The sequence below is a fragment of the Procambarus clarkii genome, chromosome 12, assembly GCF_040958095.1.
Source record: "Procambarus clarkii isolate CNS0578487 chromosome 12, FALCON_Pclarkii_2.0, whole genome shotgun sequence".
In the NCBI taxonomy this organism is placed as follows: domain Eukaryota; kingdom Metazoa; phylum Arthropoda; class Malacostraca; order Decapoda; family Cambaridae; genus Procambarus; species Procambarus clarkii.
The window spans coordinates 47505159-47532283 of NC_091161.1; the positions used below are offsets into that span (position 1 = coordinate 47505159).

Below are 27125 nucleotides of genomic sequence, written 5' to 3' on the forward strand. Positions count from 1 at the left end.
AATCATTGATAACAGGCCATTACAGATATAGTGTTGTTAGTGTGTCCCAGCTCTTGTTCAGATAGTTGTCAATAGTTGCCTCTATTGTCAACCAATGTCTGTTTTTTTTAAAGAGCGCTGTTTGTCGACAGAATTGTATTTGTGCTGCTTTTTCAGCTATGTTTTCATTCCACGTTTTCATTCTACTCATTATGCTCAATTAGTATTAAGCTTTAGTCATTTAAGTTTTTCATGCCCGAAACGCTTTGCGTAATAGTGGCTTTAGGCATTGTATGTACTAGCTCTATCTATAATTCCATCACTCTTTGTAAAATCTCTTGTATGTATGTACCTTACCTAAATAAACATTTGATTTGATTTAGTTTACAATTAGAATGTTCACCATTGGGAGATTCATCACCAGTAGCCACCTGCCATAGTTATTGATATCTCAGCCTAATTCTGGAAATTACAATGCGACACTGTCTAGTACTCACCTAATTGTGCTTGCGGGGGTTGAGCTCTGACTTTGGTTCCGTCTCTCAACTGTCAATCAACTGGTGTACAGATTCCTGAGCCTACTGGGCTCTATCATATCTACATTTGAAACTGTGTATGGAGTCAGCCTCCACCACATCACTGCCTAGTGCATTCCATCTGTTAACTACGCTGGCAATGAAAAAATTCTTTCTAACGTCTCTGTGGCTCATTTGGTTACTCAGTTTCCACCTGTGGATGATTTGTGCTGTTCGTACATATCTCGGTACTAAACAAGTTCTTTATACTCGTGCCTTCTGGCCTTTGAGTGTCAGTGACTGCTCTTCTGTCATCCCTAATTTCTGGCGTTTAATGAACAGGTGCATGAGGTGATAGAACACGCCTACCATGTCTGTCCTGCCCATGAGGCTTCCACGTGTACTCATCTAGTTGTGCTTGTGGGGGTTGAGCTCTGGCTCTTTGGGCCCGCCTCTCAACTGTCAGTCAACTTTTTTTTCCACACACACACCCAGGAAGCAGCCCATAGCAGCTGTCTTACTCCCAGATACCTATTTACTGCTAGGTGAACAGGAGCATCAAGGTGAAAGAAACTCTACCCATTTCTTTCCGCTTCTGCCGGGGATCGATCCCCGGACCCTAGGACTATGAATATCGAGCGCTGTTCACTCAGCCGTCAAGCCCCCTGTGTGTACTTACACGGACACAGGTGGATGCTGAGAGCCCAAATGAGCCACAAAGACACTAGAATGAACTTTTTCAGTGTTTGAGTAGTATATAAATGAAATACACTAGGAAGTGATGTGGGTGGAAGCTGACTCCATATACAGTTGCTCAGTAACTCAATTGAGTTATTATATTAACTAAATTATATAGCTATAATATATATCTCAATTATAGCTCAATAACACCTGTAGACTGACAGTTGAGAGGCGGGACCAAAGGACCGAAGCTTATCCCTGCAAGTACAACTGAGTACATGCCTGAATTTATTTCGTTTCCATTTCAGACTTCAGGGGGGGCGGAGGGGCTGCGTTTCATGACATACTACTTAAAGCATTTACCCTAGTAAGGCTAACTCCAAGCGTCCTGCACAGACATTCTCTCATTTAGTATACAACATGTCCTTCGGTATATATAACTCAGCAGCACTGTAACCAGGCATGACAGGGAAGATCTCATTGAAACATTGAAACGATACTGAACAAGTTAAAGGATGTCATGGGTTCGTATCCTGGCCGGGGAGGATTTACTGGGCGCAATTCCTTAACTGTAGCCTCTGTTTAACGCAACAGTAAAATGTGTACTTGGATGAAAAAACGATTCTTCGCGGCAGGGGATCGTATTCCAGGGACCTGCCCGAAACGCTATGCGTACTAGTGGCTGTACAAGAATGTAACAACTCTTGTATATATCTAAAAAAAAAAAAAAAAAAAAATGTTGAAATTGAAATTGAAATAAGTTCATTGAGATAAATACACACAAAGGGATGAGGTAGCTCAAGCTATTCTCACCCCGTTCAGTACGTGTTCATACATATATATTGACACACACCACAAACAATCAACAAATTGCCGGACATTCTGAGAGATAAACATATACAATTCCTCCTTTACACAAGTAGTATGGTATCAGACGTACACACAAATATTTTTATGACTTGGAGGATGTTGATCAGATATTTTCTGCAGACGGTCATTTGTAACACAAGAAAACAAGCCACAATGTGTAGGACTGAGAACAGGAGATGCTTTTTCACCCACAGGGTTATTAACCCATGGAACCGTCTACCCGCCGAAGCCGTAACTGCCAAAACTGTGTCGTTTCAAAATATACCTTGAAAAGATCATCAAGGCAAATGACGGGACCTTCGACAAGCCGCCGGCTTCCTGTCCTCGTCTTCATATATATATATATATATATATATATATATATATATATATATATATATATATATATATATATATATATATATATATATATATACAGTATCCACTCAATTTAACGGCCTCTTTTATACCGATCTGCCGGTAATAACGACTGGTTTGGGAGATCGGTATCTGGACCCTCATATACCAGTCTGGCGGTCGATATTACCGAAGGTCGGTATTGAGTTTGTTTTGGCATCGGCAACCCCTCACGTGGCAACAGGCCACCGACCTCCAAGGCCTTGCGGGAGGAATGGGAGGCAGTGATTGATGGAGGGAGGCATTGAGGGGGAGAGTGTTGGGTGTGGTGGTGAGGGTGGTAGGGAGAGTATTGGTGGTGGTAGTGAGGGAGGGAGAGGAGTGGTTTTGAGGGAGGCAGGGAGAGGAGTGGTGTTGAGGGGGGCAGGGAGAGGGGTGGTGTTGAGGGAGGCAGGGAGAGGGTGTGTGGAGGGAGGCAGGGAGAGTGGTGGTGTTGAGGGAGGCAGGGAGAGTGGTGGTGTTGAAGGAGGCAGGGAGAGGGGTGGTGTTGAGGGAGGTAGGGAGAGGGGTGGTGTTGAGGGAGGCAGGGAGAGGAGTGGTGTTGAGGGAGGCAGGGAGAGTGGTGGTGTTGAGGGAGGCAGGGAGAGTGGTGGTGTTGAGGGAGGCAGGGAGAGTGGTGGTGTTGAAGGAGGCAGGGAGAGGGGTGGTGTTGAGGGAGGCAGGGATAGGGGTGGTGTTGAGGGAGGTAGGGAGAGTGGTGGTGTTGAGGGAGGCAGGGAGAGTGGTGGTGTTGAAGGAGGCAGGGAGAGGGGTGGTGTTGAGGGAGGCAGGGAGAGTGGTGGTGTTGAAGGAGGCAGGGAGAGGGGTGGTGTTGAGGGAGGCAGGGTGAGGGGTGGTGTTGAGGGAGGCAGGGAGAGTGGTGGTGTTGAAGGAGGCAGGGAGAGGGGTGGTGTTGAGGGAGGCAGGGAGAGTGGTGGTGTTGAGGGAGGCAGGGAGAGGGGTGGTGTTGAGGGAGGCAGGGAGAGTGGTGGTGTTGAAGGAGGCAGGGAGAGGGGTGGTGTTGAGGGAGGCAGGGAGAGTGGTGGTGTTGAGGGAGGCAGGGAGAGTGGTGGTGTTGAAGGAGGCAGGGAGAGGGGTGGTGTTGAGGGAGGCAGGGAGAGGAGTGGTGGTAAGGAAGGCGGAGGGCAGATCTGCCCTCCGCCTGGTCAGCAATTCGAATTGCTGACCAAGGCGATGGTGCCAAACCTCTCACCCCATACTGTATTAAATTTTTAATCTTAGTTGTAAAATATTTATGCCAAAATGTTAATTTTCGTATATAACTATACATTATTAATCAATAACATGTGTTATAGTTTCCTATTTGTTAATTAAACAAATATAGTTTTATTTATGAATTATGCACAGCTGGCATCTGCGAGCAGGCGCTGACAGATGTCTGGGTAGCCAGGCCTCGACCCCATTAGTAGCTCCTTCCTCCATCACCTGCTGTTCTCATGTTATGAGGAACGCAGTGAGGGAGGGGATGGAAGATAATGAGGGAAGGGATGGAAGATAATGAGGGAGGGGGTGGAAGATAATGAGGGAGGGGATGGAAGATAATGAGGGAAGGGATGGAAGATAATGAGGGAGGGGGTGGAAGATAATGAGGGAGGGGGTGGAAGATAATGAGGGAGGGGGTGGAAGATAATGAGGGAGGGGATGGAAGATAATGAGGGAGGGGATGGAAGATAATGAGGGAGGGGATGGAAGATAATGAGGGAGGGGATGGAAGATAATGAGGGAGGGGATGGAAGACATTGAGGGAGGGGATGGAAGATAATGAGGGAGGGGATGGAAGATAATGAGGGAGGGGATGGAAGATAATGAGGGAGGGGATGGAAGACATAGAGGGAGGGGATGGAAGATAATGAGGGATTGGATGGAAGGCATTGAGGGAGGGGATGGAAGATAATGAGGGAGGGGATGGAAGATAATGAGGGAGGGGATGGAAGATAATGAGGGAGGGGATGGAAGATAATGAGGGAGGGGATGGAAGGCATTGAGGGAGGGGATGGAAGATAATGAGGGAGGGGATGGAAGACATTGAGGGAGGGGATGGAAGATAATGAGGGAGGGGATGGAAGATAATGAGGGAGGGGATGAAAGGCATTGAGGGAAGGGATGGAAGATAATGAGGGAAGGGATGGAAGATAATGAGGGAGGGGATGGAAGATAATGAGGGAGGGGATGGAAGATAATGAGGGAGGGGGTGGAAGATAATGAGGGAAGGGTGGAAGATAATGAGGGAGGGGTGGAAGATAATGAGGGAGGGGATGGAAGATAATGAGGGAGGGGATGGAAGATAATGAGGGAGGGGATGGAAGATAATGAGGGAAGGGATGGAAGATAATGAGGGAGGGGATGGAAGATAATGAGGGAGGGGATGGAAGATAATGAGGGAAGGGATGGAAGATAATGAGGGAGGGGGTGGAAGATAATGAGGGAAGGGTGGAAGATAATGAGGGAGGGGTGGAAGATAATGAGGGAAGGGGTGGAAGATAATGAAAGAGGGGGTGGAAGATAATGCGGGAGGGGATGGAAGATAATGAGGGAGGGGATGGAAGATAATGAGGGAGGGGTGGAAGATAATGAGGGAGGGGATGGAAGATAATGAGGGAGGGGATGGAAGGCATTGAGGGAGGGGATGGAAGATAATGAGGGATTGGATGGAAGGCATTGAGGGAGGGGATGGAAGATAATGAGGGAGGGGATGGAAGACATTGAGGGAGGGATGGAAGATAATGAGGGAGGGGATGGAAGATAATGAGGGAGGGGATGGAAGACACTAAGGGAGGGGATGGAAGATAATGAGGGAGGGGATGGAAGACATTGAGGGAGGGGATGGAAGATAATGAGGGAGGGGATGGAAGACATTGAGGGAGGGGATGGAAGATAATGAGGGAGGGGATGGAAGACATTGAGGGAGGGGATGGAAGATAATGAGGGAGGGGATGGAAGATGATGAGGGAGGGGATGGAAGACATTGAGGGAGGGGATGGAAGATAATGAGGGAGGGGATGGAAGATGATGAGGGAGGGGATGGAAGATAATGAGGGAGGGGGTGGAAGATAATGAGGGAAGGGGTGGAAGATAATGAGGGAGGGGGTGGAAGATAATGAGGGAGGGGATGGAAGATAATGAGGGAGGGGATGGAAGATAATGAGGGAGGGGATGGAAGATAATGAGGGAAGGGATGGAAGATAATGAGGGAGGGGATGGAAGATAATGAGGGAGGGGATGGAAGATAATGAGGGAAGGGATGGAAGATAATGAGGGAGGGGATGGAAGATAATGAGGGAGGGGATGGAAGACATTGAGGGAGGGGATGGAAGATAATGAGGGAGGGGATGGAAGACATTGAGGGAGGGGATGGAAAATAATGAGGGAGGGGATGGAAGATAATGAGGGAGGGAATGGAAGACATTGAGGGAGGGGATGGAAGATAATGAGGGAGGGGATGGAAGACATTGAGGGAGGGGATGGAAGATAATGAGGGAGGGGATGGAAGATAATGAGGGAGGGGATGGAAGACACTGAGGGAGGGGATGGAAGATAATGAGGGAGGGGATGGAAGACATTGAGGGAGGGGATGGAAGACATTGAGGGAGGGGATGGAAGATAATGAGGGAGGGGATGGAAGACACTGAGGGAGGGGATGGAAGATAATGAGGGAGGGGATGGAAGATAATGAGGGAGGGGATGGAAGATAATGAGGGAGGGGATGGAAGACATTGAGGGAGGGGGAAGATAATGAGGGAGGGGATGGAAGACATTGAGGGAGGGGGTGGAAGATAATGAGGGAGGGGATGGAAGATAATGAGGGAGGGGATGGAAGATAATGAGGGAGGGGATGGAAGACACTGAGGGAGGGGATGGAAGATAATGAGGGAGGGGATGGAAGATAATGAGGGAGGGGATGGAAGACACTGAGGGAGGGGATGGAAGATAATGAGGGAGGGGATGGAAGATAATGAGGGAGGCGATGGAAGACACTGAGGGAGGGGATGGAAGATAATGAGGGAGGGGATGGAAGATAATGAGGGAGGGGATGGAAGATAATGAGGGAGGGGATGGAAGACATTGAGGGAGGGGATGGAAGATAATGAGGGAGGGGAGGGAAGACATTGAGGGAGGGGATGGAAGATAATGAGGGAGGGGATGGAAGATAATGAGGGAGGGGATGGAAGACATTGAGGGAGGGGATGGAAGATAATGAGGGAGGGGATGGAAGACATTGAGGGAGGGGATGGAAGATAATGAGGGAGGGGATGGAAGATAATGAGGGAGGGGATGGAAGATAATGAGGGAGGGGAGGGAAGGAGGTGTTTGGTATATATGGTTCACTTGTTGTGTGGTCCACTTGTTATACAGTATAAAGTATATCCTACCTGAATGTTACTTGAAAAATTACTGACATCTTAACTTCGGAAATACCAGTACTCCGGAAATAATGACCAGGGTACAGCCCCATATAGGCCGTTAAATTGAGTGGATACTGTATATATATAATATTTGTGTTCACAAATCTTAAACAAATCGCTTAAAATATTTAAACGAACTCAAATTTTAAATTTCAAAAACATTCTTCCTAACAATATACATTAGTTGTATATGTATGTATATATGTATACATCTTGTGTAGATTGCTAGGAAGAATGTTTTTGAAATTTAGATTGTGTTTGTTTAATATTTTTTTTGGATTTACTACGTGCAGTTATTACGAAACAAATATTTTTTGTTTTTGAAAAACAAAAACCCAACCACTTGGGCTGGACGGTAGAGCGACGGTCTCGCTTCATGCAGGTCGGTGTTCAATCCCCGACCGTCCAAGTGGTTGAGCACCATTCCTTTCCCCCCGTCCCACCCCAAATCCATATCCTGACCCCTTCCCAGTGTCATATAATCGTAATGAAAAAAAAAATACGAAACAAATATCTCAGATGTGGATACAGAACTATGTATGTGTTAAATATTAAGGGGAATTATGCATTGGGGAAAACGCCAAAGTAACGAATATTAATTTAATGAACAAGACACAGGGCTACACACGCAATAAATACAGTTCATATAAACGGGAATGGTACTATAAAGGGTCTAGTTTGTTTATTTATATATTTATATGATTGATAGATCATCAATAACGTACAGGAAGCATGTGGAATGGACATTGCTACTGCTCCAGCATCTCGCCTAATTCTTTTCTACACAACTTCGGCCAGACTACCACTAAGCGAAGTTGCGAACCTCTCATATCACCCCTTCAGGCTCCATTGTAGCAAGGTCTACAACAGCAGCGTCACCGACCTCAGGCTGGCAGCGTCCCAAGTCTGGCTATATAGGCACCAGTTGACATCCGCTGCCAGACTGACTTCCCCAAGACTGCGTTTGAGTGCCCTTTACCCTGATAACCCCAGGGGTCCACCCACGCACACTGATTTACATCTATAAAAACACTAATTATTTAAATGCAAAGAAATTGTAAGCAAGCACTGATATAAGCTTCAGTGCTCCAGGGCTTCATGTAGGAAAAGGCCACCGAAACCGGTTCTTAAAGCAAAAGTAACAATATTAGCTCAGCATTGGCCCTAGCATTGCAACAACGGGACCTGCCATCATCATTAACACCTTGCTGGGCCTACCAACGTTTTATTTTAGTTCATTTATTATGCACCCCATACCCATCCTGTGGGCGGTAGTGGAAAGTGTTACAGAGGCACATAATGGGCTCAGGGACTGAGCCCCACAATTCATTTAGCTAAGCAAGTTACAATCTTGTTGAGCTAGTTACATAATTAAATGCACATCTTCACGCGAACAATGGGACGATGGGAACCTCTCGCGCCGTTGGGATGTCCTACTTTCACAACACGAAAGCCTCATTACAGGAGCAACAATACAATATGACTGGGCAGGCCACTATATCTTGATCAACCTCTCGCCCCATCCTAACTTAGTTTTCCGCCACCCATCCTACCCCTGTACTCAACCTCTGGTTGTGAAGAAGGTACAAACTTGTGGTTGAAGTACCACTGGCTGTGAAGAAGTACTCATCAGCACATCCTCTGGTCATAAAACGTTTAACGTGACTCCTTTCATGGTCACTGTTGTTGTTGGGTGCTTCATGTCCGGTGCATGATTAACAAATAAAAAACTATGTACCAATTATGTACTTGACCAATTAGATTAATTTGTTTTTTTTATAAACTCTTGTATATTCATCCTGTTTGAGCTGGCGGAAAGATTTAGTCACATAGGCTAAAAGGTTCAGGAATTGGTCCTTAATGTTCCTTAAGCAAAGCTATTTACTTTTGTGGTGACCTAATTACAGTTTTGTTTGCGTCAAATTACAAGGGTACTGGTCCAATTATGGAATAAATCACATAACTGCACATGGTCATGAGACAAAGCACTTAGGAGACTTCTAGGTAGTAATGGGAGCCTACTGACAGTGTGTACCTCTTCACCAGCACAATTGATGTTCATGCGGCCCTAACATGCTGAAGTAATTTGATGAAATATCTGTGCCCAAAATAGTCCATATTCCTAGGTCTTCAGTTGTTGATGTAAACAAACATCATGTGTGTATTTGCAGCAGTGTGTACTTACTTCCAAAGATAATTCATATCTTATCCAGGTGATAATGTGCAAGGTGGATGGCTAATAAATTTTAACAAATTTTGTTGTAACACAATAATTTTGGTGGCGAGGCATCATAATTCGTCACTATGATGTGACTAATAAAGCTATATGATTTTTACCAACTGTGTAATACCATAATTAAGCACGACGAAGAATATTAGGCCTTTGGAGAGGTGACAGGAAATGTCACAAAGAACAAAGAATACATTACAAAGAGATCTATATAGACTCAAATGTCAGAAGACTGCCAAATGCTTTTGAATACAGTATTAAAAAAAGCAAAACCGTGCATGTAGGGTCGGTTTGGTGCCCTCTTTTGATAATTACTTACTTGCATGTAGGGTATAACAATGTACATTCCAATTATCATATCAACAACACTATGCAAGCATGAACACCTCACCTGCAAAAGGACATACATAAAGTGATATGTTCCACTTGGGGCAAACGGGAGACATCTCCCGTCACGCAGGGTGCAGTCGCACCTCCACAGATCTCCAGTATCGTCTATTGATACTGATAATGGCTCAAAAGGGCCACCACTTACGGGCTATTCATGCCCGTGCCACCTTTTGGGTGGCTTAATCTTTATCAATCAATCACTTGGGGCAGTAGACGTAGTTGCATAGCTTAGTTAAAATACCCTAACTTATCAAACACTTAATTATACAAGCCAATGTTTAAGGTTTATAAGGTTTAAATTCACTCTGCACAAATATGAGTTATGGGAAAGCTGTACGTTTACTAAGTACTAAGTAAGATGCAAATCATCAAAGTTCATCTTTAAATTGTAAAAGTAACACTAAAGAATTTATTACTTGTAACTATATTTAAATAGTTACTATATAAGTTACTTTATGTAAATTATTTTAGGTACTATTTAATAGTTACTATACAGTATTTGAATATGTAACTATATATAATTAAGAATTTATAATGTTTAACTATATTTAAGTAGTTACTATACAAGTTACTTTAGTTACTATATTTCAATAAGTAACTATATATATTTCAGAATTTATTTCTTGTAACTTTAAAGTTATTAATAAATAAGTCCTTGCATAAGATGAAATCATTATAACTATATAATGTATAATAAAAAATGGTAAGGCCAATTATAACATGATGCTCAATAAATACAAAATACAGTTCAGAAAATACTGTAGTAATTGTTACAAAACTGTCAACAGTAATGGATACATTATAAAAGATAAACAACAGATAATTTGAAGTCATTTACTTTTCATAGCAAGATATAGCTGATTCAGAAACTTTGTTTTTAAGACAAATTAAAAAAAAACATGATGTTGAGAATTACTGTATAGAGGTGACATGTATATTGGCAAAGTAGGAAAATTAGTAAAATACATATACAGTACTGTATATCATTTGAAATTTGAAATTTTAAGGCTAAATTTATCATTAATCATCCATAAAGGTCAAAGAAGACTAAAGTATTTTAAATTTGTAATACAGACTATGTAAACAGGATGGTGGCTCTAATTTGAGGATCTTTCAGGAGTGTTTACTGTGTAGAAAGCAGCAACACCAGCTCAGGATGGGACCAATGCCACAGCTCTCCCAGGGACCATATGTAGCTGTTCCCATGGTTCCCATGGACGACACTGATGGGTAGGTATATATTGTACGATAATTTGCTTTAATTGTTATTCTTTCGTAACTGTTCCAAAATAGTAGTACAGTAGTAGTTCTGGATTTGATAGACTTGATTTATAGATAATACTTTGCCTGTAAGGACCTTTTCAAATGCTGTTTAGCTTTGATAAATCCCCTACAAGCAAAATTTCATTTACAAATAAGTCTACTCTAAACTTCTGTCTGTTTCTCTGTCATTGTCATCACCTTGTGTTGTGTTCAACTGTATAGAGTATTTACAGTAACTCTGGGTATCAATTTCAGCCCATATTGTATTGACTTTTTTCATTCTTTTAATTTACTTTCTTTGAGTGACATTACTTAATTAAAACTTACATGAAAACATATCTCGTTTGATTTATTTTTTAGATTTTTATGTTCATCTCAACTGAGAAAACATTTATTGTATTTTGAAAATTAATTGTAATATTACAGTAATGATAAAGCATTAAATTTATGTTATCTTTCAGAAAGAGGAATAATGAAACTAATGCACTTGTCAGAGCAGTTAATCTAAAAGTTTATCAGCTGTGTCAGAAATTAATAGAAGATGGTGAAGATGTTAAATACATAAATGAAAAAGATGGGTCAACACTGCTTCATATTTTGGCTGAGAAATACTCCAAAAGAGAAACCAGAGCTCAGAATATACCTTCTCTCCTACTACAGCATGGAGCAGATGTAAATGCTATGAACAAGAAAAGAGAAACCCCTCTCCATATTGCAGCAAGAGAGGGTCTTACTGACTTTTGTGCCGTCTTGTTGGAACATCAAGCTAAAGTAGACATAAAAAATATGAACCAAATGACGCCTTTACATTTCGCTGCTCAAAAAGGGGAACTTGACACTTTGAATTTACTGATACAAAAAGGAGCTAATCCCAATATTAAAGACAACCAAAAATACCTTCCACTTCACTATGCTGCTGAATGTGGTTATCATGAGTGTTGCAAGGTGCTTGCTTCTTTTTACTCTGTTGGTAGAACTCAAGACAGGCAAGATATTCCACCTGTTATGTTGGCAGCAAGGAAAGGTCATTATCGATGCTATAAAGAAATGGTTGATGCTAAAGCCAACATGAATCTCGACTACAAAGATGGTGTAGGCAATACAGCACTTCACATAACAGCAAAGTTAGGATTTGAAAAGTTTGTTGACTTACTCCTTGAAACAGGTGCTCCTCCAGACATACAAAACAATGTTGGGAACACACCAGTAATGGAAGCTGTCATAAAAAATAAAGTAAATTGTGTAAAGGAACTGATAGAGAATGGAGCTGTAGTTAGTATCAAGAATAATGCTAAACGCAGTGTTCTTCATTTGGCTGTTGCAAAAAAGGCAGATGAATGCATGGAATACTTGCTAACTATTGACAGAGTAAAGGACATATTAAATGAAAAAGATAATGATGGCTTTACAGCTCTTTTCATTGCAGTAAAGAAACACAGTGAAAACTGTGCAGTTTTACTTTTGAATGCTGGTGCATCACCTTCAGTTAAATCCCAACACAAGTTATGTCTTCTCCATCTTGCTGCAGAGAATTCTAAACCAATATTTCTAGAAAAGCTTCTAGCAATGCGTGTGTTTGATGTAAATGTCACCAACAAAGATAATGAGACTCCCTTACATATGGCAGCCCGTGCAGGTTCCAGGGAGGCATGCCAAATGCTTTTCTGGAAGGGTGCTCAAGTAAATGCTGTAGACAAAAATGGTAAGACAGCCTTGCACATAGGTGCTTATCATGGCCACTCTAGCATAATCAGGCTACTCATAAAGAATGGTGCAAATAAACGTGCTAAAGATGATAGCAATTCTACAGCCTTACACGCTGCTGCAGCTAAGGGAAATACAGAGTGTTGTGAAATACTGACTGATGCTGATAAGTCACTCTATAAAGAACAAGACAGGAGTAAAAAATATGCTCTAGATATTGCTTTTCTTAAGGGCCATTATGAGGTCTTTAAGCTTCTGCTACAAAAATTGCCGTATACAAATATCGACAAAATGCCACAAGATCTGCAAGAGCATCTCCACTCCTACACACATAAAGCACTCAAAGATAGAAAAAAGTAAGTTCCTTATCTGTTCCTGATTAATTTTGGACTAATAAATATAGATATCTTAGTAATATCTGTTAGTGAAGTTTAATGTTGAATAATATAATGATACTCTAAGGGCTCATTCTTTTACAGAATTTGTAAATGCATGAATATAATTTTATATTATACTGTCTAAGCTTAGTAATCCAAATCATATGGGGCTACCCCCATTTGAATTAACTGAATATTCAACTTGGACATTCCTGGTAAGATATTTGACCGAAAATGAAAAAAATTGCAATTTATGGGATTAGGTCCAGTGGTTTCCCTGAGATGGCTCCCCATTACTAGGTCACATCAGTTGCAGGAGTCATGTTTGGTCTAACTTTCTTGTAACTTCAACTGTCTACTGTCTATTGGGCACCAGAGCCAAAACCTGGCCCCCCACCCCCTCACAGAGGCACATTGAGTAAGGGGCTATTATCATCACCTCTCACTGGGAAAGCATCCAGAAAGTCAGCAAAGCTTTAATGACAGTTGTAAAATTCATAGATAATGAAACATAGAAACTGCCAAACGACTTGATGTTGTGAGCCAAGCCTGGAACCCTAGCCCACAGCCATTTCCAGTGATCAGTTCTGTCACTAATGTAGGTGACACTACTTGTAGTGCTCTTTGAGTCCACCTTCACAAAGGGTCCCTCCGCTTTTCAGCTTAGTGCTAGCCATCCTTTGCACTTATCTTTATGGATGCCTTGTGTCTGGGTTGGGGGCTTCATGATCAGTGCTCACCAGACTGCCCAGAGATGGTGGTCATGCCCATTTCTTCAGGCGCATAGCACTGTGCACGAGTTTGCAGTTGTGTGGCATGCCCTGCGGAAGACTCTGCTTCACTCCGACTACTACAAGGTGGTTCATTGTCTGAACCGAGGCAAGTCGTTTTGATCCATTGCCCTGTGGAGCTGGCTTCTCAGAGTATGGTTCTCTGTGCAGTTCATATGCAGGGTGTGTCTAATATTCTTATAGATGGGCTATCTCACTTCCATCCCATTTCCACAGAGTAGACTGTCAGCAACACATCATTCCATTGGCTTCATGAGATGTTCATTTGCGCTGGGGTGGACCTCTTTACATCTGGGTGGAACCACCTTCTTCCTTCCTATGTGGCTCCAATCACAAGGCTCTCACATTCGATGCCTTTCAACTGAACTGGTCGAGGCATTGGTGCATTTACCTGAATTTACCTAAGGGCCACTAATACTAGTGGCCTTTACGAGGACAGGAAGCTGGCGGCTTGTCAAAGGTCCCCCATTTGCCCTGATGATCTTTTCTATCCATTTTTAAAACCCAGCAGTTTTGGCGTTTACGGCTTCGGCGGGAAGGCAGTTCCACAGGTATACAACCTTATGGGTGAAAAAGCACCACCTGTTTTCTGTCCTACCTTGTGACTTGTTGAGATTAAACCCGTTGCTGCTCGTTCATGTTACATCTGACCTTTTGAAGAACATGTCGGGATTGACATTGTCCAAATTGTTTAGTATTTTGAAGGTTTATTTTTGTCCTTCATGTCCTTTTTGTCCAACATGTCCTGAGCTAATATTTGGGCTCAGGTTTTGGTGTTCTAACATGGTTCTGGCAGCCATTCAGTGTTCCTAGTCCAAGTCAGTCACGTGTTGCTTTAGGCTGTGTCTCCCGGCCTGGGTTCCCTTCATTCTAGTGCCTTCCACCTCTCCTCCTTCCTGGCAAGTCTTGTTTTGTTCTTTGTGGTTAGTTAGCTTCAGGGAGCCATTTGGGGGGCCCATTCCAGAAACCCCGTGTTGAATGTAATGAAATGTCTCTTTCTTGAGGATATCCAATGGCTCTACGATTTCCTTCCCCTCCCTCCAGGTTCATTGGTTCATTGTTAGGTTGTTCACCACCTCCCAAACTGACTAGGAGAGCCGGTTGACAGCTGGGGCCGGAATCCTTGGTGGGGGTTATTGGTACTAAGAGGTTTCAAGCTAGTTTGAGTTGTTCTTGTGTGAATCAATTGCAGAATTGTTTGGCAGTTTTGAGGTTCTATTTTCTGTGAACCATCCAGTTGTCTGTAAAGCTTCGCTAACTTCTTGGATGCTTTTTCCAGTGTGGTGGTGGATTGTCACTTGCTACCTGTGCTTCCATGAAGGGAATGGAGCCAAATTCTGGCTCTGGTCCCTGGTAAGCTAAATAGAATCTCCGAGACTGATGTATGGAGCCATCTCAGTAAAATAGCATCAGGGAGCCACCTGGGTTACTTCAGAAAGGGCATTTAATTACATTCAATGTTTTTTTTATGTAATTGTTTCCTTTAATTGCTTAGAAAATTACAAAATCTTTACAAAAATACAGTACAGTATTAAAATAATTTAAAATACTGAAATATTGTATTACTTAAAAATCCAATGCATAATTCAGTTTATAATATTATGGGATATAATATTGTACTAAAGAATTACAGGTATGATAGAAGTTATCTTAATTATAGGACAGGTGTGGAAGCCATTGTGGAGAGTAAGTGGTGGGCAGCAGGATTTGGTGGCACCAAAAAGCATGAAGGAGTTCCATGTCCTAACTTCAGAGATCTTATAAAACTTTACCCATTCCTTGCTTTGAAAGTGATGGATAATTGTACTTCAGCATCTGACACCACAACCAGTTCAACCTACTATGATTTCAGAATATTTGAGGATAATTATTGCATCACTGAAGGTAATACTATTTATAAATCATTGTTTACTTGTCTGCACTATACAGTAATAAAACAAATACAGTTTACAATTAATAGGCATTAAAATACTGTATGTAGCACTGAAGAATTTTCTTGATCCAGCTAACACTATACCCTGTACTTTGCTATTCACTCGTCTATCCATATCTTATGTAAGTTGTCTTTGCCTGCGGATGTATTACTTAAAACTACCTCAGACATAATTATTGGGGGTAGGGGGAAAGGGGAATTAGATGGGAATGGAATGAGGAGAGAGAAATTAGAAAGAGGGGTGGAAGGGGGTTTGTAGTGTGGTGGCCCAGTGGTACAGCACTCAGCTTTGCAGCATATATATGTATATACTTTTTTTTTTTTTTTTTTTTTTTTTTTTTTTTTTTTTTTTTAGATATATACAAGAGTTGTTACATTCTTGTACAGCCACTAGTACGCGTAGCGTTTCGGGCAGGTCCCTGGAATACGATCCCCGCCGCGAAGAATCGTTTTTTCATCCAAGTACACATTTTACTGTTGTGTTAAACAGAGGCTACAGTTAAGGAATTGCGCCCAGTAAATCCTCCTTGGCCAGGATACGAACCCATGACATAGCGCTCGCGTAACGCCAGGCGAGTGTCTTACCACTGCACCACGGAGACTGTTAATTAAGTTAAGTTACTGTACATACATACATAAACACACATATATACAGAGTTTAAAAGTTGGTTTAAAACCTAACTACACAAAGCTGCTGAAGAAATACAAGAAAATTCACTTTCACAAACAGAATGGTAGACTGTTGGAACAAGTTAGATGAGGTGGTGGTGGAGGCCAAAACCGGTAGTAATTCCAAAGTGTTATATGACGAAGAGTGCTAGGAAGACGGGACACCATGAGCGTAGCTCTCATTCTGTAACTACACTTAGGTAATTACACACACACCATATATAGTTAGGTATATAATCCTAAACCATTATGTCATCCTTCTGTATTTCCTTGATAAATGTGTTGAAACATGAAGACATTCGGAACTTTCGTTTCATTTTCCAAGTGGATACTTACGCATACATGTGAATCAACGCAGCATGGGTTTGTTGAACAGATCCTGCCTTACTAACCTGCTTACTTTTCTGGAAACGGTAACTGGCTAGTCAGACAAAGGACTTCGGGTAGATGTAGCTTACATGGACTTTGCTAAAGCTCTTGTCACGGTACCACACGAGAGACTGGCAAGGAAATTACAGGCACATGGAATAAATGGAAGAATACTGGAATGGATAAAACAATGGTTAAAACATAGAAAACAAAGGGTCATGCTAAATGGGAATGAATCTGACTGAGAAAATGTGCTAAGTGGGGGTCCCACAGGGGTCCATTTTGGGGCCAACTCTTTTTGTCATATACATCAATAACTTAGATGAGAATATTACAAACCACATCATCAAATTTGCAGATGACACCAAGATCTATGGTAAAGTGGGAAGTGAAAGTGATATCGAGACCTTACAAAGAAATCTGCATGAACTCCACAAATTAAGCAGCTTTACTCATATCTAGCCAAACTCAATATACTTAGCCCTTGCCAATATGGCTTCAGACCCAAAAAAGCACTAACGATGCACTTATTAGTATGCTTAACTCGATTCATACAGCTCTTGATAAAAAGGAGTTCCCTGTTGGGTTATTTGTGGACCTGCGTAAAGCTTTTGATACTGTCAACCACCAAAACCTTCTTCTTAAATTACATCATTATGGAGTCAGAGGACACTCCCTACAATACCTCAAATCCAACCTTACTGACAGGCTCCAATATGTTTCTGTGAATAATACAAATTCTCCCACCCTACCCATCAACATTGGTGTTCCTCAGGGCAGCATACTTGGCCCTCTCCTCTTTCTCATCTACATTAATGACCTTCCAAATGCCTCCCAACACCTCAAACCAATTCTATTTGCTGACGACACAACCTTCATTTACTCCAGTCCTGACCCCCTTGCTCTAAATGCCACAGTAAATACTGAGCTAAATAAAGTCCATCTTTGGCTAACTGCCAACAAACTCACCCTTAACATTGACAAAACTTTCTATATTCTGTTTGGCAATAAATCCTCTAGTCAAATAAATCTCAAAATAAACAATACCCAAATTTGTAACAAATTAGATGGCAAATTCCTTTGCATTCTCATTGACCACAAGCTGAATTTCCAGGGACACATTCTAAATATATCAAAAAAAGTTTCAAAAACTGTGGGCATTCTTTCTAAGATCAGATATTATGTACCACGCCCTGCCCTGGTGACTCTCTATTACTCCCTTATCTATCCATATCTCAACTATGGTATTTGTGCTTGGGGCTCTACTACCCAAAATCACTTACGTCCTCTAATTACTCAACACAAAGCTATTAGGACAATATCCAACTCTGGCCCTAGACATCACTCGGTACCCCTACTCAAATCTCTGAATATGTTAGACATTAAGTCACTGCACATTCTCTCATGTGTATTATACATATATAAAACGCTAAACTATAATGCCAATCCTGATCTCAAAAGCTTCATAGAAGGTTGTAACAGAACCCATGAGCACCACACCAGAAATAAATACAGTTTTGATATTCCTAGAGTACGACTTAATCAAACTAGAAATGCTCTACAAATCAAGGGGCCCAGAATGTGGAATGACCTTCCCAACCATGTTAAAGACTGTACCTCTCTCAACCAGTTTAAGTTAAAAACGAAGCTATACCTAATAAATTCCCTGTAACCTACCTTACCCTTCTATTGTCAACCAATGTCTGTTTTTCTTTAATGAGCGCTGTTTGTCGACTTAATTGTATTTGTGCTGCTTTTTCATCTATGTTTTCATTTCTTGTTTTCATTCTACTCATTATGGTCAATTAGTATTAAGCTTGTCATTTAAGTTTATCATGCCCGAAACGCTTTGCGTAATAGTGGCTTTAGGCATTGTATGTACTAGCTCTACCTATAAGTCAACCAATCTTTGTAAAAATTTATTGTATGTATGTACCTTACCTAAATAAATTATTTTATTTATTTATTTAAATGGTCAGATGACTGACAAATGCTCTTTAATGTTGATAAATACAAGACCTTGAATGTGGGGGCATAGCAATCCACGTCACAACTACCAAATTGACAATACTACCTTACAGCAGATATATGAAGAACAGGACCTTTTATCAGAATCCATCATTCACTAAAAGTTGCACAACAAGTGGGAGCGGCAGTAAAAAAAAAGCAAACCAAACCTTGGGAATAATCAAGCATACCTTTACCTTCAAGGAAAAGAAAGTAGTTGTTCAATTGTATGTGTCTCTGGTGCACCCCCACCTGGATTATGGCATCGAGGCATGGAGACTTTATCTTCAGAAAGACAGCTGCTCTGGAGAAGGTGCAACACCAGGCAACAAAAATCATACTAGAGATTAGTCATCTCTCGTATCAGGAACAGTTGAGGGTCACTGGGCTAACAACACTGCAGACCAGGCATGACAGGGTGGCTCTCGTAGAAACCTTCAAAATACTAAACAATTTGGACGACGTCAATCCAGACACTTTCTTCAAAAGGTCAGATGTAACACGAACAAGGAGCAATGGGTTCATGCTCAACAAGCATGAACCCATTGAACTACTTACAGTGTAATGAGTAATAGTAGATTATTATTATCTGAAGGTTAATGGAGTACAATACTGATATTTATTTTTATGTCTTTACAGGTAAAAATGATTTAGGCACTAGCCAAACAAGTCCGTTTGATCCTAAAACTTGGAAAGTGCTAGCCTCTGCTAAAGAGTTGATATCAGATACACTGGTATGGAAGCAAGAGCATCCTGTGAGAATCATGGTACAGCACAGATGCTTAGATCTTCTTCAACATTCCCTAACTGAGGCATGGATCCAGTATAAGTGGGGATCATATGCCAGGCTCCTGTTTACAGTACTTTTTGCACTTAAGGCTATCTCAGTTGTCATCCTTGTCAGCTTTATGATAAATGTCAAGTAAGTTATCTTATGTCACATTTACTGAAACCTTGTGTTGTATATAATTTAAGTGATCATTTTTATTATCTAAAGTGCATTATTTTCTTTCACTTGATTCAAAATTGCTTCTGTCAAAGCTTATGTAAATTTCACCACATATTGCACTGTATAAATTTTCTATATATTACACAATAATTGGAAAGACTGAATGGAGACAGGCCTTGCCTTATTTTACAACCCGGCTGTCTTAATTAATCAATTTACCTGAAAATAATGCGTACAAGTTGAGGACAAATGTAAACGAGATAAGGGGTTACTTCATACTTAAGCTGTCACAGAATTGTGGTTCTTTACTCTCCTAAGTTCTCTTACATTTAATTTAGTAAATTAGCTACTTGATATTATTTTGTTATCTTTCAAATAGTTTTGTGCAGGATGAGTTAAAATATATTTTTCTGGCAGGGACCCCTCAGTAGTTCTCCAGCACCTCAGCCTCTGAACATGCAAAATCTTTTAGTTTTCTTCCTTCTCGGAGCAGTTGTTCATCTGCAACATAGTTTCTGGGGTATTGGGAGTCTTCTCCTTGGTATTGTTGAAAAACAGATACTTTTCCATTTCTTATCAGCTATTGTTAATAATATTTTAATAAATAAATATCTGAATTAGTTCACAAAATGCACTGTACATGCAAAAAAAGTGTGCTGATTGGAGTAGCATTCTGGGCCATGTGAAGGTTTCTGTAGCACACGCCATTTGGCAAGTGAATGTAAAGATAGCATTGTTTGCAATATGGGAAATGATGAAGCTGGTTCATATAGCAGACCCAGATACAAAAATGGGGATTTAGGATGCCATTCATAAGATATGTTGTTTATAATTTGTGAACCCTCTTTTACTAATGAATCTGTTCATAGCTTTGTTGGAAAACAAAAAACAGTAGACGAATTACTGCACCATCCTGGGATGTCTCATCACAGAGGGTGTTCTGATTCATCTTTGGTTTATCTAAAACTAAGAGCCAATCCTTTTTTTCAGATAAAGTGTAGATTCTCCACAAGTTTCAAATGTGTAATGATTGGGATAGGAGGAGAGATTTGACTACTATATCAAGTTTTACTTGACTTATACTAATGCATATCTGAAATACAAAAACAAATGTCATAGCAAACCAAAGCAGAAATTACAATTATCTTAATAATGAAAGATCAATTAGGTAACCAACTGTATGGGTCTCTTAGAAAATATAAACGCCTTGATATAATATGATATAAGATCATTATTACTAAAAACTAGGGGATTAACATCAGATATATCACACTTGACTCAATAAAAATTACATGGGTAATATATCTTAATATTTCATTAAGCATTTAACGTAGACATACACCGATTCTCCTTCGAGTCTCCTAGGCCCAGGTAAATGGAATACCTAGATTAGCCTATGCCCGTCCTATACCCCAGACCATACCCTCCTGCAAAGTTGGGTGAAACGTGCCTCAAGTGTCTGGCCTCCAAATTTATACAAACAGATTCTTTCTTATAGTGAAGATGTATCAATACAGATATTCATTCTTTTTTTAGGAACTGGAAGCATATAACAGACAAATACAATATGTCAGAAGAAACGTTCTGTGATGCAGTTCTGAAGTCTCCCACAGTTTTGTCAGAGGTCAAGGCGGCAAACACAACAGAGGACACAACTGAATCTCTGACTATAAGATCAACAAATGAAGCTTCTGAGTGGAATCCAACTCCATCTCATATAAGTCATAGCTTTCTGCTTTTTTCACTGGTCCTACAAGTCTTCTTGGAAATAAACAGTGCAATGAAGGTAATTTAAACTGCAGTTAGTTAACATATTCAATATTACTTATATTTAGTCAATCTGTAACTAATTTAGTGCAGTACATTAACAAAAGATTTAAATATATGTATAGTGATATATTTAAATACTCTGACTTCTAATGTGATCTACAGGGTAATCCAAACATAATTAGCTTAAGAATATCATTGCTCTATGATCTGAAAATTATTTGGATTAGCCAGTGCCATTCTGTATGAACTTGTAGAACAGAAGTCTGGGTTGTACAGTTGGGTTTGTTCTCGGCTCATAATCGAGAATCTTGGGCGGGCCAGAAATGGTTGGGCGTATTTTCTATTGCCTCATGCCCCTGTCCAACTAGCAGTAAAAAGCGTTCAATTTTGTGAGAACATTTCAAAGTATCGTAATGGATTAAGTCCGGGTATTTGTGGGACCAGTAATCCAAGTACAGTAATACATAATCTGTGATACAAATACTCTTGTAATAGTGTTTTTATAAAGTAACTTTCAGACCTGAAATTAAAACTCCATTGTAATTCTAAACGTTATTATTTTCCTTGTTTGTATACCTAATTTTGTTTGGCCTCTAGGAGTGAGGAGGGTGTGTACCTGTTCAAAGACAGGTGTGGGATGAACAAATCCACGAGGGCCATAATGAGGGTTCGAACTTACGCCCGGGATGATCCCAGATGCTGCCTTCCCTCATCACAGCCCTTGTGGATTTGTTCATTCGATACATCACGCTATTGTGATTTCTGTGTGTACAAGTGTGAGATGATTGACAAAAAGGATTAAGACCAGACCCTAGTGTACCTTTATGTTTTATGCAGTAATGGCCGGGTTTTGATAGTTTGTACTCTAGTGTATGGCTTAGATGCTCTTGCCCTTACACGGGGGTCTCGAGCTAAGCCAATAGGAGCTTAGTATATTATGTTATGGTATCTATTTATTTATTTATTTACAAGCAAGATGGTTTATTTTGTACAAATCCTTCCAAATTCATTATTATTAGTATTTATTTATTACAGTATTATTTTTATAATTTTTTTATTGTTATTATTATTTTGACAGCTGAAGTGGCATTATCTTCATAGCAATTTCATTTTTGTACGACTCCTGTGCATAGTGTTAACAGCCATGTTGCTCATCCCAACCTCCTACTGTGATTTCATGCTTGGCATCAAAATGGTAAGAAATATCTAATTTATTTTTCTTTAATTTCTTTATTTTTTGTTTTTGCATTTGCTGAATTAAATGTTTATACATTAATTCCACTTCTGCCTTCTATCACGGCCAAATTGTAGCACCTACAACTCTTTGCAGCGAAATGGGTTGACAAAAATCACTATACAGTATTATAAAGTTATATTGAACAAAAGTTCAGCGGTAAATGTAATAAAATGTCTTTCTACTGTAGTGGGCCCCTGGGTGGCCCTTTGGTGCTTGTCGGTTGTATAGCTCTACATGTATCATGTCACACCAGGTCCTTCAGAGCCATAGATAACCTACCAGAGGCCAAAACCTACTCCAATCATATAAATGGCTTGGAGGCAGGACATAAAGAGTTAGATCTCACTCCCTGGTAGTCACTGATAGTTAAGCACTCAAAACAGGCAAGGGAGGCTAGATCATCTAAACCAAGAGAAATATCCACCAGAATGGTAGATTGCACCAAAACATGCAACGACAAGGAAAATATTATCAACCCTGACAACAAAAAACACAGTAGGTAGGTTGTTACCCATAGTAGTTACACACCTATTCTATTTTTTATTTAGGCAAAAGTACTGTACATATAAAATAGGATACAAAAAGTAGTTAGGATGTATAGGGAAAGCAAGAACAGTACTACCTTCATGGAGGGCGGCAAGTAAAATGAGTAAGGGGCATGAAAAATAACGTGCGAGACTCAAATATAATCGTGTAAGGGGCACAAACTTCTAAGCCGTATACTGGAGTACCAGCTATCGAAACCCGTCTTTTACTTCCTTACTTTCAGTATATGTACATAACTTTAAATCAGAAATACAGAACAAATGTTTATGATAAAGAAACACCTGAAGCACAAGAGTGATAGTGACACAATAAGCAGTATTGGGCAGGTCTTCACCAGGTACATTAATACTGGATTTAATGATCAGTTTACCCAAGGGAAACCCTGAGCTCCTGGGGCTGGCACCTGGTGGTGGGAGTAACTAGCACAGGTAATGACTCTAGTTGTCAAGATTGCTAATATTTTGTCTTGATGTTGTCTGTTTTGATGCACTACTTTTCTAGTTTTTACTTTTGGAGATCTAGCATTCCCTGCACCCTGTGCCTCTTTGAATTGACCAGGTTTTGTCCTCTGGTCTATGAAAAATTTTCTATGAATCACAAGAGCCTGGTGTGACATGGTACTTGTGAAGCTATCCAGGTGGCTAGCAGCAAGGAGCCACCAAGGCACACTACCCGAAAAAAAATTACAATAAAATCATGTCAACAAATTTAGTCATCATAATTTGGGTGTGGGGGTAAAGGCTGATAAAGGGGTTTGCTTCCTGGAATCTACAAAAAAAAAAATAATGATTCCAAAGAAAATTTATATTTCAAAGCTATAGAAAAACATATGGAGATTACAGGGAAATAAAGTACCAATTTCTATACTGTATGTCCAACTTTACGCAAAAATTAGCCATAGTTGGTGAGAATCGATTCCTAATTTCTAAGCCATACTTCTATCTATAGAACAATCCATTGATCAGAATCACATTACCAGTAATGTACTGTATTGTATAGGGTAAATATAATTTCAAAATAATTTGTAAAAGGTAGAAAGGAAACTTGTGTTAGCCACATGAAGTAATGCTGCTATGAGCGAGGTGATTTTATAATAATAATTCATTGTGTTGGGGGGAAGGGGACAGGCAGCCCAGTGTTTTAGCCTGGGATTAGTTGTGGCTGAGAGATCTTGGCATCAGGAAGGAATCCTGAATATTCAAGTGAATAATCAACAACATTTAGATCTACAACTTGCATCATCTTCAATAAACTGAAATATTCTAATTCTATAATTAAATCATTACATTTTTTTAAAGACATTTAATTTATCAAAATTTCCACTTTTTATTTATACTATAATGAAGAAATGTTACAAGCTAAAATACCTTTAAACAATATAACTATACAGCATATTTATTTGTATAAATGTATATTTTTAATTTCCAGGTACCAAATTGGCAGTGTGGTATACTGGCTCTTCTTATGGCATGGATTCAACTCATTCAAATCATCAATAAATTGCCACAGTGTTCAGTTTTCACAATCAGTACGTGGGATTTCATAAAATGTTACCTCAAAGGTTTGATGTACATTGGAATGGTGATATTACTCTTTGCCCTGATCTCTTCATTTGCTCTTACAAGATAATAGTGCCTTTTAAATCGATTCCACAATCATTTATGAAGGACTGTAGTCTGGATGTTGGGCGACCTTGATATAATGATACCTTTATCCAGGAACCACTTTCTTATCCAGTCCTTGTCAATGTACTCTTCTTTGTGTTTATCTGCACAATTTGGGCTTTCATTGTTACATTAGTAAAAGCTCCATCATCAAATGAAAAGGAAGTTGAATTGTTTAAAAAAGCTGCACTAGCAAATTATCTTCTAAATCTTGACGTTTGCTTTTCCATGGTTTAAAAGAAAACATGCTGTGGGATGTATAATGTTAGTAATAGGAAGCCTAAGGAATCATTGGTAGTTGAGCAAATTATCACAACATATTGATAAAGTTACTTTAATGAATACCAGTACTTATAAATTCAAGCAAGACAATACCAAACACTGGATTGTATCAAAGACAGAAAAGTTATTTAGATTTTTCAGTTAATTATTCTAATGAAGGTGCAAATATTGCATTGGCCTGATCTCCAACAAGAGCATTTACAGGCACAAACTGAAAAGCTTGACCAATTGCTTGCTCTTTGTAATCAGTTAAATGAAAATTACCGTAAGCAAAATGAGCAAGATACTAGAGATGAAACAACCAGTTAGATAATATGAAGCAAAATCAAGATACAGCACGAGCCCCACTAAGTTTTCCTTAACATACAATACAGTGGGTGGGTTGTGGACAAAAAAACAAACATGGGAACTTCAGGTACATGTACATAATCAACTGAATATAAGCAGGCTTTTTTTATCTTCAGTTATTAGTGTAACTACCAAAGTCTAGTTACAGGATGAGAGCTACACTCGTGGTGTCCTGTCTTCCAGCACTGTCATATAATGCTTTGAAATTTCTGACCGTTTTGGCTTCCACCACCTTCTCACCTAACTTGTTCCAACCGTCTACCACTCTGTTTGCGAAAGTGAATTTTCTTATATTTCTCCAGCAGCTTTGTTTCGTTAGTTAAAATTTATGACCTCTTGTTCGTGAAGTTCCAGGCCTCAGGAATTCTTCCCTATCAATTTTATAGATTCCTGTTACTATTTTGTATGTAGTTATTATATCGCCTCTTTTTCTTCTATCTTTTAGTTTTGGCATATTTAATGCCCCTAACCTCTCCTCGTAGCTCTTGTCCTTTAGTTCTAGGAGCCACTTAATGGCATGTCTGCACCTTTTCCAGTTTGTTGATATGCTTCTTAAGATATGGGCACAAAATAACAGCTGTACATTCCAGCTTTGGTCTAATAAAGGTCGTGAACAATTTCTTTAGTATTTTGTCATCCATGTATTTAAAAGCAATTCTAAAGTTAGAAAGTGTAGCATAGGCTACTTGCACAATGTCCTTAATATGGTCCTCAGGTGATAGTTTTCTATCTAGAACCACCCCCTAGATCTCTTTCTTTATCAGAATTCTATGAAGATTTCTCACATAATTTATAGGTTGTGTGGGGTCTATGTTCTCCTATTCTACATTCCATAACATGGCATTTATTCACATTAAATTCCATTTGCCAAGTGGCGCTCCATGAACTTATTTTGTCCAGGTCTTTTTGAAGGGCATGACTATCATCTAAGTTTCTTATCTTCCCTACTATCTTAGCATCATCAGCAAACATGGATTTATTTCCTTTAAATGCAATATTTGTGTGTTCCATCCATCATGTAATTATTATAATTCCCCCCCCCCTTTTTCCAATTCAATTTATGCTTTGATCTCAATTAGTTTTAAGTTTCAGTCTAAGTTTGTTTCCATATCTTGCCCATAACGCTGTGTGTATTAGTGGCTTTAGGCATAGTAAGTAGTAGCTCTATCTAGAATCCAACATTGTTACTCAATTTCTATGTATATATTTTTACCTAAATAAACATTTTATTTTATTTTATTTTTATTTATTTGTTACGGTGCCGCCACCAACATTAACGATCTAAAGAAGTGTGAAAAATTTGGCGAAATGTACAGACTAATTTTCCCTTCATACAGCTGTTGATGGCCAGCAGCTGCATTAAAGCACTTCTGGTTTGTTGAACGTTACTATCAAGTCTGGTAATAGTAACTAATCTCAACGTGATCATATCAACTCAAATTTATTGTTCTGTATCGAGATAAGAGTGTCTTCCCTAATCTTCACATTGCTATTCAGATAATGCTAACCATTGCAGTTTCCATCGCCAGCTGTGAGAGATCATTTAGCAAATTAAAACTAATACTTTCGTATTCAAGAGCGTTTATGAGTCCAGGTAGACTGCTCTTGCTCTGCTAGATGTAGAAAGAGAAGCAAGTAATTAAAAGAAGGCACCAAACGTAGAAAGAAGAAACTAGAATAACTGACTTCACATCACAGATCAATTTGGCATCAGTGAAAGCCAGGAAGGTGCAGTTTTAATTTTCATGTGAC

The 27125-nt window shown here is 39.9% G+C and overlaps 1 pseudogene; it reads left to right on the plus strand.

The window, feature by feature from the left end:
• Nucleotides 1–24995, plus strand: part of LOC138364048 (serine/threonine-protein phosphatase 6 regulatory ankyrin repeat subunit A-like) — a 56516-nt pseudogene extending 31521 nt beyond the window's left edge.
• The last annotated feature ends 2130 nt before the right edge of the window (nucleotides 24996–27125 follow it).